We start from the raw sequence: 13,701 nt of genomic DNA, 5'->3' as shown, positions 1-13,701 counted from the left end.
CAGACGTTTTCCCAGAAGGCTTCTGCTAGTCTGATGAGGCTTTCTGCTAGTTACGAGAAGCAGAGCTTAGTGCTTCTCCAGGTATGAGGAGGTACAAGAATTGGGCTCGTAAACTCAGCTCCTGAGTGTACCTAACTATCTGAAGGCCTGTCCGGCCAGTTTTTCCCAGGGCGCAGAGCGCCCCGTTTCTGCTCCTCACCCTGCGCTCCGTTCGGGGGCTGCTGAAGGTCAGCAGCTGCGGCAGCACCCGATTCAATCCTTGCGGAGGTGGGAGGCGAGCGCCCACGGCAAGTGCTGATCTGTATTGATAGCTGACAGTGGAAAACCACAAGACGCCTGTGCGTGGAGATTACATCTAACGCAAAGAGAGCTCGTTCTGTGCAGGCTTGGGCAGCAACGGCCACCCCGGGAATCAGTGAGGAGGGGGCCCTGGGGAGATGCCTATATGGAATTTCACCTCGAAACTCACCCCAGATACAGAGGAGGGTTAGGAATCCCTGCCCTGAGGGCTTCCCAGGTGGCGCTCGCGGTAAAGAACCTGCCTGGCCACGCAGGAGACGCAAGAGACGCAGGTTCGGTCCCTGGGTCAGGAAGATCCCCTGGAGAAGGACGGGGAAACCCTCTCCAGTATTCTTGCCTGGAGAATCCCATGCACAGAGGAGCCTGGTGGGCTACAGTCCATAAGGTTGCAGAGAGTCGGACATGCCTGAAGCGACATGGCATGGCGTGAGCTGCAGGAGAGGGGACTGATCTAACTACCACCCCCCACCACCACCACCAAAAAATAAATCGCTGTGTACATTCTTTCTCTTGATTTCTGAATTCCTTTCTCTGATTGAGTGGCACTTCCTGCTGCAGGTTACCATAGCAACCAGGACCTTCCCTCCTCTTAAAGATGTCTCTGATCCACTTGTCTGATAGCCTGGGGAAGGCGAAATTATAGGCAACCAGTTTGGTTGTTGACAGGGGCTGGGGGACGAGGCAGGAAGCCATTATAAAAGCGGGAAACAGGAGGGCTTGAGGGTAATGGAAACCTGCACCTTGATTGTGGTGGTGATGGTGGTATTGAATGAACCTATGTGGGTGTTAAATATAGTAACATCGAATAAAGTCAACATTTTTAGAAAGTGCTGGCCCCAAAACTGGCAGCCATTTAAATACACTGCAGAAAAAAAAAGTCTTAATGAGAAGAAAAAATAGTTCTTGCTATGTGTTGTTAAAGGATAAAAAGCACGATTACCAAGCCTTGTACACCAGATAATCTCTTTGCATGCGTGCTAAGTCACTTCATTTGTGTCCGACTCTTCACAACACCATGGACTGTACCCGCCAGCCTCCTCTCTCCATGGGATTTCCCAGACAAGAATACTGGAGTGGGTTGCCATTCCCTTCTCCATATAACCTCTTTACATGCCGAGAATACACGTTTTGGGGGGGGGGGGGAATATACCAATGGTTCCCAAACTGTGCACCAAGGCACCTGGCTATTTCATTTTGTTTTGTAATTAATTTTTATTGGAGTACAGTTGCTTTACGGGGTTGTGGTCATTTCTGCGATACAGCAAAGTGAGTCGGCCATACCCGGACACATCGGTGCATCCTCTCCCTTTCGGACTGCCCTCCCCTTGGATCACCGCAGCGCAGTAAGCAGCGTTCTGTGCTGCACAGTAGGTCCTCCTTAGTTACCGGGTTTATACATATGGTGTGTGTGCGTCAATTCCAAGCTCCCAGTTCATCCCACCCCGCCTTCTCCCCTTGGTATCCATTCTCTATGCCTGTGTCTCTCTTTCTGCTTTGCCAATAGGATTATCTTTATCATTTTTCACCCGGATATTTTAAATCTGAGAGACACACGGCAATATTCAACATCTGTCTGACACCCCAGGAGCTCCCAGTTCCAGCGGATCACATTTTCAACATTCGCTCTCTCTACATTCCTTTCTCTGACAGAAGATCTTTGTGAGGCTGGGTTGTCAGTAATTGCCGTAAAGAAGCAAGTGGCCTGTAAAAATCACCTTGGAGTAGGAAATTCGGGGGGTGGGGAGACGATTCAGTGTGACTCCCAGGTCTGAGAACTTGTGCAGTGCCCAACACGCACACACGGCCCATTACTAAGTAAGCGTCATGGGTGCGGGGTGAAGGAAATCTCCCTGACCTTTGGAGGGTCTGATGTCCCCACAGCCATCTCGTCCTGCAAAGGGCCTCAGCTGCTTGTCCTCAGGTCACCTCCTAGACCTTGACGAGCCCCTCTCTCCACAACTTGAGCCCCCAGACCTTTGACCCCACAGGCGCCCCAGCTCCATTGGTCCTTCCACTGTTTAAAAGTTTTATTGAAGTACAATTGCTTTACAATGGTGGGTTAATTTCTGCTGTACAACAGCATGTTCACCTGAGACGATCACAGCATGGTTTGTTAAACAGCTATACCCTGATACAAAATAAAAAGTTTTAAAATAAAAAAGCCTAGGAAAGGTTTGGGATGAAGAAACCCCAGTTTCTATTCTGTATTTTCTATAATTATGAATGTGTTTCTAATGTGGTACAAATATATATGGGCTCCCCACGTGGTACAGTGCTAAAGAATATGCCTGCCGACGCATGAGATGCAAGAGTGGCAGGCGCGACGACCCCTGGGTCGGGAAGATCCCTTGGAGGAGGAAATGGCAACCCACTCCAGTATTCTTGCCTCGAGAATCCCCTGGACAGAGGAGCCTGGCGGGCTACAGTCCACGTATGGGGTCAAAAAGAGTCAGACTTAGGGACTAGACGACAATAACCTGGTCAATTAACATTGTCGCTTTTCTGTTACGCTAATACCTTAGGAGGAGTCAGTACTTAAGACATCCGGCTTTTTCTCCCGAAGACGTCACAAACTTAATTCATTTGCTCCTCTCCACAAGCTAATTTGCCCATTTCACAGACAAGGCACAGTTCAGTCGCTCAATTGTGTCCGACTCTTTGTGACCCCATGGACTGCAGCACTCCAAGCCTCCCTGTCCATCACCAACGCCCAGAGCTTGCTCAAACTCCGGCATCATCGAGTCCGTGATACCATCCAGCCTCTCATCCTCTGTCGTCCCCTTCTCCTCCTGCCCCCAATCCCTCCCAGCATCAGAGTCTTTTCCAATGAGTCAACTCTTTGCATGAGGTGGCCAAAGTACTGGAGTTTCAGCTTTAGCATCATTCCTTCCAAAGAACACCCAGGAATGATCTCCTTCAGAATGGACTGGTTGGATCTCCTTGCAGTCCAAGGGACTCTCAAGAGTCTTCTCCAACACCACAGTTCAAACGCATCAATTCTTCGGCGCTCAGCCTTCTTCACAGTCCAACTCTCACATCCATACATGACCGCAGGAAAAACCATAGCTTTGACTAGATGGACCTTTGTTGGTAAAGTAATCTCTGCTTTTGAATATGCTATCTAGGTTGGTCATAACTTTCCTTCCAAGGAGTAAGCATCTTTTAATTTCATGGCTGCAGTCACCATCTGCAGTGATTTTGGAGCCCCCCAAAATAAAGTCTGACACTGTTTCCCCATCTATTTCCCATGAAGTGATGGGACCAGATGCCATGATCTTCGTTTTCTGAATGTTGAGCTTTAAGCCAACTTTTTCACTCTCCTCTTTCACTTTCATCAAGAGGCTTTTTAGTTCCTCTTCACTTTCTGCCTCCCAAGGAGCAAGAGTCTTTTAATTTCATGGCTGCAGTCACCATCTGTGATACTAGGCACAAGGAGGTTAAATAACTTGCCCCAGGACGGTCAGCTAGGAGGTAGTGGAATCAGGATTTGAACCCGGGTCCCACCCAAGGCAAGTGCGTGGACGTGGACTCCAAACCACCAGGCGCCGCGGCAGCTTCGTCATCACCCAGTCAACCCCGCGCTGCGAGGGTTAGAGACAACATCGCGTCGGTACCAGTCCCCCCGTCGGCATGACAACCTTTATCTCCTCTCCCACCCGACACACTTGGACCCAGGCCCTGCGAAGGAGGGGGGGACAGAAACGTGGTGAGTTTTGAAGATCGTATTCCTTTTCTTACAAATCTGCGTTCGGGAAAACGTGCCCATTTCAAGTGTATTCCTTGCTCTTCCAGGAGCCCCCTTTGCAAGGATTATTCCCGGGGGCGGGGGGGTGCTAACATCGCATCTCTTGGCCTAAGGGGCAGAGGACCCCAATCCAGCTTAGAGTGACTTCTTTGCCTCTCCTCCCCTAGCCTTTGACCTCAGAGCCTTCCACAGAAATCTCCTTTTATCCTTCCTAAATCTGGGGGAAAAAGAAAACGGTTTAGCTTGAGCGGATTTAGTCTTCTTTCTGCGGAGCCACAGCGCCCTCAAGTGTTCAGGAAGGCTTGGCGCCACCGCGTGTGAGAAACGCGTGTGGGTGTGTCTAGGTAGTGTCTCCGCAGGGGCTTGAGAACAAACCGTATTCACCCTGGCGTACGTTTGGCTGATTTCCTTTTTTTTTTTTTTTAAGGCTTATTGATGACTTTTCTGACTATCCTGAGGGCTGACTGCTCTCATCTCTCTTTCTCCTTCAGCTCTCTGCACTCTCCCCACCCACTGTCCCTGGGAGAATTCCTGGGATGGTTACTTCCAGTTTGGCCAGGCTCTGGCGCCCAGCGACTGGATCAGACTCAGATGTTTCTGTGAAGTTATTCGGGAGCTGTGGCCAACAGCTAACGTCAGTCTGCTTTCCTCCCCCGCCGTTCCGCACAGCTTGTGGGATCTCAGTCCCACCACCAGGGTTCGGATCCGTGCCCCCTTGCAGTGGCCGTGCAGAGCCTTAGCCACTGGCCCTCCAGGGAAGCCCCTTGGGGAGAGTCCTTCAGGCCAGCAGCACCCTGAATCACCTGGCCGACCCCTTCGGCCTCGTCTCTGGGCCCTGCTTCTGTCTCAGTCAGTTTATTGCCCATAAACTGCCGTGTATAACGAGTCACCCCTCCACTCAGGGCCTCTCAGTCGTGTCTGACCCTTTGTGACCCCATGAACTGCAGCACGCCAGGCTTCCCTGTCCTTCACCATCTCCCAGATTTGCTCAGACTCATGTCGATCAAGTTGGTGCTGCCATCCAGCCATGTCGTCCTCTGTCGCCCCCTTCTCCTCCTGCCTTCAAACTTTCCTCAGGGTCTTTTCCAATGAGTCATTTGTTCACATCAGTGGCTTGCTTCTGGTTTATGCAGTTCCTACTGAAGCCCTAAAGCACACCATATAAGAAACGCTGCTGTTCTGAGTCCAGCATGTTGTGAGGAGGCCCAAGTGGGCCACATGGAGGTGTCGGACCAGTCCCAACAGCCACGACGTGGAGAAGAGCCAGGCCCCAGACGTCTGGGCCAACCAAGTCAGCCCCAGCCGCCCCAGCCCTTCACGTGCGCCCCCTCCAAGCGTCCATGGGGGTGGAGAGGCTGCCCTTCCTTTGTGGCCTGCCCCACTGTCTACTCATAGGCTGATTTCTCTGACAAGCATGGAATAATGAGCATAAGAAAATGTTTTTCTTCATGATACTTCCACACCATGTACTTGAAGAGAAAGGTCCTTTCTTGTATTGGATTAATTCCAACTTTTTTTTAAACGGGGGGTTGAGGGGAAGTGTTTTGGCGATTAGAAAAAAATGCTTGTCTTCTGAGCTCTCTCCCATAAACCTGTATGGTTTATGGAATGTGTAAGAGGTGTTTTTTAAATCTTCAAATGTAAAATGAAACCAGAAAAAAAAAAAAAAAGACTTGGTGGCTTAAGAGAACAATCCTTTAATCTCATGCTCCCAAGTCTGTAGGCTGGAGAGAGGTTCTGCTCCTTGAGGCCCAGGCTGGGAGGGGCACTGGCCATATTCTTACCAGACGGAGCTGGAAGGTTCCAGAAGGACAGGGGAAGCCCACAATGCCTGTGGAGGTCTACATACGAAATAAAAAATGGAAGGGTAAAGACAGCATGTCCAGCAGAGACAGGGAAGGTGGAAGGCGTAAAATAGGGCTTAAGAAACACAAACTACTACGTCTAAAATAAGCTACAAGCACATATTGTGCTAAATACAAAATATAGCTAATATTTTATACTAACTATAAATGGAGTATAACCTTTAAAAATCGTGAATCGCTATGCTGTATACCTGAAACTTATAATAATGTACAGCGACTATACTTCAGTTTAATAATACAAGCAGGTGTTAAACGGTTTAACGGGCAGCCTTGGGAGAACATAAAGTAATATGGTGCCTCACAGGGCTTTGTGATTCCGGTGACATACATCTATTGTGTCATACATGATTGTACGTTCACACGTTTCTCTGCCTTCCCAACTATCTAAAACTGAGCTTGTGCCCATTTCTCTAATAGCCAAGTGAATGATTTACGAAGGCTCACCCTATGAAGAGAATAATGTAGGAAGTCGAATTCTATGGAGAAGCACTTACGGTAACGGCCGGCCAATAATGGCTCCCATTTCAAGTCCTCTGCTATAATCATTTGCCAACGTCAGCGAGTTTTCCACTTTCTCTGTTCTCAGCTGGAACTACAGCAATCGTCTGAGACAAATGACTTCCACTGCTTAATGGTGAACTGTGGCATGCAAACCACAGTGCTGTGTGACCCGGGGTGACTGACTTAGCCTCTCTGATCCTGTCTTTTGAGGCTCTGCGGACTCCGCCCCCTCCTCGAGGACGCGGAGTCCCGCCCCCATTTGCCGGCCCCGCCCTCCTCGGGCTCCTGGAGAGGCTGGCTGAGAGTCTTCTTTCCACAGCGTGCAGACGCTGGGCCTTCTGGGAGTTGTAGTTTCGGTGACGCCGGCACGGGGGGCCTCAGTCGCTGTGTGGGCGCAGCGCGGCGTCTTCTGGGAGTTGTAGTTCTTGGGAGCCCCAAACGGGCCGCAGGTCTCCCGGCGCGCGTGCACACAGCGGGTCGGCCCGGCGCTCGGGCCCGACTGTGGAGGCTGCTGCGTTGCTTCGTGAGGCCTGCATGTCCGCGCCACCGCGGGACGAGGGGCCGCAGGGGGTCCGCGTGGACCAGGTAGGGCCAGAGACGGTGGAGAAACTGACTCGAGCCCGCCACGCTTGGCGGGAGCCGCCGAGGCCTTCGAAGCTGGTCCCGAGGCGAGGGCGCCGGGGTGCGGTGTGCGCACGCGCGGCTGTCGTGCGCGTGCCCCTCTGTCTGTGTGTCCCCGGTACGTCCTCACCCGCCCCGCGTGCCACTCAGGGCAGTTTGTCTCGGTGCAGACGTGTTCTGCATGTGTCACCGTGCGTGTGAGCCCGCCTGTCACACCAGAACTTTGTGCCCGTGCACCTGTGCGTGTGACTTCGTGAGTCCGTCCCCAAGGGTCACCATCGGTTGGCACGTGCCTGACCCTCGCGGCCTTTGCCCGAAAATTCGAGCACTTGGGGACGTCTGTCTTTGTGTGACTTGGAGCATGTGTGGAATGTGTTCTCCTGGGTAGGTGTGAGGTATATAATTCCACAGTTCCTGGGTCTGCACCTGTGTGGGAAGGCTCCGCAGGTGTGTCTGCCAGCCTGGAGCCAGATGGTCTGTGTGTGCCCGAGCGTGCCTGCGTGTGGAGGGCCTTGCCTGGGGTGTTTATGAGAGACCTCAGGAGCGTGGAGTTGTGTGTGTGTGCGCGTGGGGGAGACCCTGCACACCTGTGACTCTGGGCCTGTGTGAAGCTCTGCCCACCACGTGACTGCATGTGATGGGTGTGCCACTGCGGGCGGTGTCCCCGGCCAGGCCTGCCTGTTGGGCAGCTGCCATGTGTGACTTACCGTGTGTGTAGCCGTGTGTGTGCGTGGGCAAGCGTGACCGCAGGTGCACTTGGAGTTGTGCACGTGTGTGAGATGGCCAGCCTTCTTGTCACCCACAGCATATGGGAGTGTAAGGGCTTCCGAGTGCCAAGGGAGGGATGCTGTTACCCGTCTCCCTCCCCCAGTACAGTCGCGTGCCACCCCCGTGTGTGTCTGTGGGTGATGTGACTGCCTCTGAGCGTGTCTGTGTCTCCCCTTCTTTTGCCTGTTTGTGTACCTGCCCGGCCCAGGTCCACCCCGCCCTGACTCCACCTACTGTCCCCACACGCACACGGTGGGGACACCCTGTGTCCGGTGTCTGCCCAGGCATCTGCCTTCACGTCCCTGCTGCTTTCTTGCACAGACATCAGCTGGACCCACGCGGGAGGCACGTGCAGCTGGGACACGCGCCACAGCCCAAGAGACGTGGATGGGACCCAGTGCTCCCAAACCCACGAGGTGGGTACCACTATCTGCTCTGGGGACCCAGCCAGGCCCTGCTCAAGCCCGGGGGCTGCCGGAGGGGTGACCCCACACTGGGACCGGCCCAGCCTGGGTCCCGCCAGCAGAGCTCTCACCCTGCACGAAGACCCTGCGTCACCTGCCCTCACTGCATCGTGCTGAGTCTCCCTGCTCTCTGCCCGGGTCACGCTTCTGCCCTCGCCCCGCGCCCAGCCCCTTTACTTGTCCTCTGACACCCTGGTTGTGGTCCCACCTTAGACCCTTTGTACTTGGCGGTGCTCACAGCCCAGAATGCTCACGCCATCACTCCCTCAATGAGGCCTGCACTGGGGGAAGAGCCTTCCAGGCAGCTGGAACAGCCAGTGAAAAGGCCCTGTGGCAGGAGCATGCCCGGAGTCGTTTGTGGAACAAGGAGGAGGCCTTTGGCTGGAGAAGGGCAAGCTCAGAGCAGGGGAGGGTGGGGTAGAGGCTGAAGTTGGGCAGCTGCTGTGCGGCCATGGAGAGGAGTGAGGCTTTCATGGAGCCATTGGTGACTTTAAGTGGAGGGGGGAGAGGAAGAGGGGAAAGCTCTGGAGCCCTGGCATCGCCACTTCCAGGAGCCTCACTGTGGAATAAAGAGCTAATATGTGGCAAGAGCTTAAAGCAGCAGGCCCCAGCCTTTTTGGCACCAGGGACCAGTTTCATGGAAGACAGTTTCCAGGGAGGCTCAGGCCCAGGGGGCAGACACACGACCGTCTGGATCCACGGCCTTTCAGGGAAGGGTGTGTTCAGGCGGTGATGCCATCACCTCCAGCACAGTCCCCCACTCCCCCGCTCCCCCGCAGGGGGCTGCCCCCAGTGGCAGATACTGACTGCTGTACACACGTGAGCACGTTTGCACACACAAGGAGTGAGGGCTTAGGTATACATTTTGCGTGGTCTCAGTTGAATCCCTAGCAGCAGGGTTTAGAGACTTTTGGTTGCCGCACCTGGCGGGTATGGGGGTGCTCCTGGCATCGGAGAGTTGTGTCCCGGGATCCTGTTCAATGTCCTGTTGAACAGACGCACAAAGTGGCCCCAGGACACCGGTCTGACCCAGGCGGCTGGTGGACAGCCCCCGCGCAGACCCTTTCCCAGCGCGAGACAGACCAGTTTGGTTCTCCGTTGTTTTCTGTCTTTCCTTCCTTCTGTCTCTCTCCCGCTTCTCCTCCCCTACTTTTCCCATAACAAAGGTGTGAAATCGAGGCAGCAGCTCGGAAAGCCGGGATGGAAGCACTCCTGGAGGGCGCCGCTCCCCAGAGCTCCAAGTTGGGAGAAACCCCCAAACCCGAGGGCGGGTCCAAGGCCGGGCCAGAGAAGGCAGAAGCCTGTTTGAAGCAGGAGGCCCGCAAGGAAGACCCCACTGGGGACGGGGTGCCCGAGCAGGGTGAGCTCGCCGCCGGAACCCCCGAGACCCGCTGCAGCCCCCCGACTCCCCAGGCCGACCACCGGCCCCGGAGGCGCGGTGCTCCAAGAAAGCGCAGGACCCTGAAGAAGACAGCCGCCAGCACGGAGCCGGAGCCGGAGGCGGTGGCGGAGCGAGCGGGCGGTGGCCCCAGCAAGCCGTGGAAGTGTGGGGACTGCGGCAAGGCCTTCAGCTACTGCTCGGCCTTCACGCTGCACCAGAGGACGCACACCGGGGAGAAGCCTTTCCCCTGCGCGGACTGTGGCCGCGCCTTCAGCCAGAGCGCGCACCTGGCGCAGCACCGGCGCGTGCACACGGGCGAGCGGCCCTACGCCTGCGCCGAGTGCGGCAAGGCCTTCAGCCAGGGCTCCTATCTGGCGGCGCACGGGCGCGTGCACACGGGCGAGCGGCCCCACCGCTGCGCCGACTGCGGCAAGGCCTTCGCGCGCCCCACGCACCTGGCGCAGCACCGGCGCGTGCACACGGGCGAGCGGCCCTTCGCCTGCGGCCAGTGCGCCAAGGCCTTCCGCAGCCGCTCGTCGCTGCGGGAGCACCAGCGCATCCACACGGGCGAGAAGCCCTTCGCCTGCGCGCGCTGCGACAAGGCCTTCCGCTTCTCCTCGGCGCTGCTCCGCCACCAGCGCACGCACACGGCCCAGCGGCCCTACACGTGCGGCCAGTGCGCCAAGGCCTTCACGCAGGCCGCGCACCTGGCGCAGCACCGCGGCGTGCACACGGGTGAGAAGCCCTTCGCCTGCGCCGAGTGCGGCGCGCGCTTCAGCCAGAGCGCCTCGCTCACCGAGCACCGGCGCATCCACACGGGCGAGAAGCCCTTCGCCTGCGCGCAGTGCGGCAAGGCCTTCACGCAGGTGTCGCACCTGAGCCGCCACCGGCGCACGCACACCGGCGAGCGGCCCTACGCGTGCGGGGCCTGCGGCCGCGCCTTCAGCAACCGCTCGCACCTGGTGCAGCACCACCTGGCGCACACGGGCGCGCGGCCCTACAAGTGCCCGGAGTGCGGCGCCGCCTTCGGCCACGTGTCCTCCCTGCTCGAGCACCAGAAGGTGCACACGGGCGAGAAGCCCTTCCGCTGCGGCGACTGCGGCCGCGCCTTCAGCCACAGCTCGTCGCTGACGCTGCACCGGCGGACGCACACGGGCGAGCGGCCCTACGCCTGCCCCGAGTGCGGCAAGGCCTTTAGCAACCGCGCCTACCTGGTCCAGCACCACATCGTGCACACCGGCGAGAAGCCCTACGAGTGCGGCGGCTGCGGCAAGGCCTTCAGCTTCTCCTCCGCGCTCATCCGGCACCAGAAGACGCACGCCGCGGGCAAGAAGGCGGGGGCACCGCTCGGCCCCACGGCCACCGCCTCCACACCCGAGCTCCCGGCGGGAGGAGGACCCTGCTGACGTGACAGTGGGGAGCCCGCAGACACTTCGGTGCTGGTGGTGGCTGCTGTTCAGCCTCTCAGTCTCGTCCAACTCTGGGCGACCCCGTGGACTGCAGCCCGCCAGGCTTCCCTGCCCTTCAGTATCTCCCGGAGGTCGCAAACTCAAGTCCACTGAGTTGGTGATGCTGTCTAACCATGTGATCCTCATCCTCTCTACATGGTACAACACATAACCTTGGTGGACCAGCCCAAGCATGAAGGCTGAGGTCTACGGGGGCCTCCTATAGGTGGGGGCTCACTGAACCTTCGCTACCTCGTGCTCAGGCCCTTGGTGCTGGCCAGGAGACACACCACCACCCCGGTGATGCACTTGCGGAAACCGAGGCTCTGAGAGGCTCCGTGAGGTTCCCTCCTCACTCGCGGCTGACATCACAGTGCCAGGATCAAGCCCACATGTGCCAGTCTCCCTGGTTCAAAATCATAAAGAGAGAATTGTGTGTGTGTGTTGGGGGAGGGGGTCACTCAGTCGTGTCTGACTCTGCGATCCCATGGACCCTGCGAGGCTCCACTGTCCATGGGAGTTTTCAGGCAAGAATACTGGAGTGGGTTGCCATTTTCTCCTCCAGGGGATCTTCCCGACGACCCAGGGATCAAACCCCCGACTCCTGCATTGCAGGCGGATGCTTTACAACTGAGCCGCCAGGGAAGCCCATAAAAAGGTCAGCTAACTCAGATAATGATAAATGTTATGGACAGGATTTTAAAAGATACGGGGAAGTCATTCTGCCTTATACGTGAGTTAATTTTAATTTTACGCTAACTAAAATCCTCCAATAATTTGGCCACCTGATGTGAAGAACTGACTCATTGGAAAAGACCCTGATGCTGGGAAAGATTGAAGGCTGGAGAAAAGGGATGAGATGGCTGGATGGCATCACTGACTCAATGGACGTGAGTTTGAGCAAGCTCTGGGAGTTGGTGATGGACAGGGAAGTCTGGCCTGGTGCACGTGGGTTCGCAAAGAGTCTGACATGACTGAGTGACTGAACTGAACTAAAATAGCTTGTTTGTGGTCTATCAAACAGGCGTTGTACATCTGCTTTAATTATAAAAGAAAAGGGCACACGGACCAGAAGTGAAGCTTGTGCTGCCTCCCTTCCTGGGATGCCAGTGCCGGTACTCCATCAATAATACTTCCTTCCCAGGTGCCAAGGCCAACTGCCGAGGCATCGTGTATGCATGGCGGTCCGTTTGTTTTGAAAACTTCAAGAAACCTATCCCTGACCTGTTTAACGTTTTGTTCCTACAATACGTAAAACTGTTGAAAACGATGCTTCTCTGGAGCAATTTCTCAGAATGATCTGGGAGGCTGTCTTCTGGGCTGTAGTCCTCAGTTTGACTCAAATAAAATTCTTCTATTTTTATTATACAGTATTCATCGATTATTTTCATTGACAGGGAATTGGTGGTATTTACAAGGCTGGGCATATCACTCCCAGGGGATGGCAAGCGAATGAAAGAAAGGAGCCAACCCAGAGAGAAGTTTGGGGAAAGACTGCTTGGACCCGCCGGTCGCTGAGGCCTGGCATTTGGAGGATGGGGCTGACAGATGAGGGAGACTCCTTGTAACAGGAGAGGGGACCCGCCTGAGGTCAAGGGGGAATGCAGACCCGGACACCGAAGGCACGCTGCTCCCCAGACACCCCATCACAATCATGTCTCGACCCTGCCCAGGCCCAGTATTGCCCGTCTGTTGGCGCGTCCCCCAGTTCTGATGGGTGGCACCCCGCAAGGACCGCGCCACCTGTCCTGCCCATCATATCATTTTCCGATCCCCGCGGCCCCGCCCCTCGCCGCAGGCCCCACCCCCTCTGCAACTGCGCCTGCGCGCGCCGAGGCCGGCACGACTCCCGGCAGCCCTTGCGGCACGCTTCTGTCTCGTGGGGCAGCCTGTACGCCCCGCCAGCCCCGCTGCTTGCGGGGGCCGCCGCGGGCCGGAAGGGCCGGGAGCGGCTGACCTGGGGCGGGGCTGCCGCGCCCTGGCCTCGCCGCTGCCCGAGCTCCCCTTGGCGCCTCCGCGACGCCGGCCGGGACTCCGTTTCCCAGAGGGCGCCGCGGCGGTGGACGCGCCCCCTTCCGGCGGCGGCGCGCGGCCCGGCTCCCAGCGGGCCCGGCGGGGCGCTGGGCTCGGCGGCCGGCGGCGGGGCGCGCGCGGCGCCGACATGCGCGGGGCGGTGAGCGCGGGGCCCCGCGGGCTGGGGTCGCCGCCGCGGCGAGGCGCCCCCCGCCCCAAGGCCAGGACGGGCCGAGGCCGGAGCGCGGGGACCGCGGTCGCCTTCGCCCGCCCGGCCCGGGGGAGGCCGCGCTCCAGGAGTGGCCCCACGTCTAAGGGCCGGCGAGGAGCGGCGACCACGGCACCTGAGGACAGAGGTGGGGGTGGCGAGCGGACGGGACGACCCCGTCCTGTCAGGGTGAGGGGAGCGTGGGGTCTGGGGCCGAAGCCTTCCTGGGGCCCAGGTTCTGGTGAATGGCGTCCCTGGGCTGGGGGGGTGAGGGGACGGGCATCCAAAGCTTGGAAACAGCCTGAGAGCGTCGGTCCGGGTCGCCCTCGCCGGACACCCCGCTGTTTCGGTGCTCCCAGAAAGCCGCCTCCGCAGCGTGGTTGCCCC

The 13,701-nt window shown here is 57.2% G+C and overlaps 2 protein-coding genes across 2 annotated transcripts in view; one reads left to right on the top strand and one right to left on the bottom strand.

Moving 5' to 3' along the window:
• LOC128062818 (zinc finger protein 850-like) overlaps nt 1-13,701 on the bottom strand; it is a 782,010-nt gene that overhangs the window by 581,256 nt on the left and 187,053 nt on the right. The window lies entirely within an intron of this gene.
• LOC128062819 (zinc finger protein 28 homolog) overlaps nt 13,424-13,701 on the top strand; it is a 148,776-nt gene continuing 148,498 nt past the window's right edge. Inside the window, exon 1 of the mRNA XM_052655255.1 lies at nt 13,424-13,503. The gene's annotated coding sequence lies outside the window, so the exon portion shown is untranslated. The remainder of the gene's footprint in view (nt 13,504-13,701) is intronic.

This window comes from Budorcas taxicolor, chromosome 18 (assembly GCF_023091745.1).
Source record: "Budorcas taxicolor isolate Tak-1 chromosome 18, Takin1.1, whole genome shotgun sequence".
Classification (NCBI taxonomy): domain Eukaryota; kingdom Metazoa; phylum Chordata; class Mammalia; order Artiodactyla; family Bovidae; genus Budorcas; species Budorcas taxicolor.
This window is presented reverse-complemented; position numbering and strand designations above follow the sequence as displayed.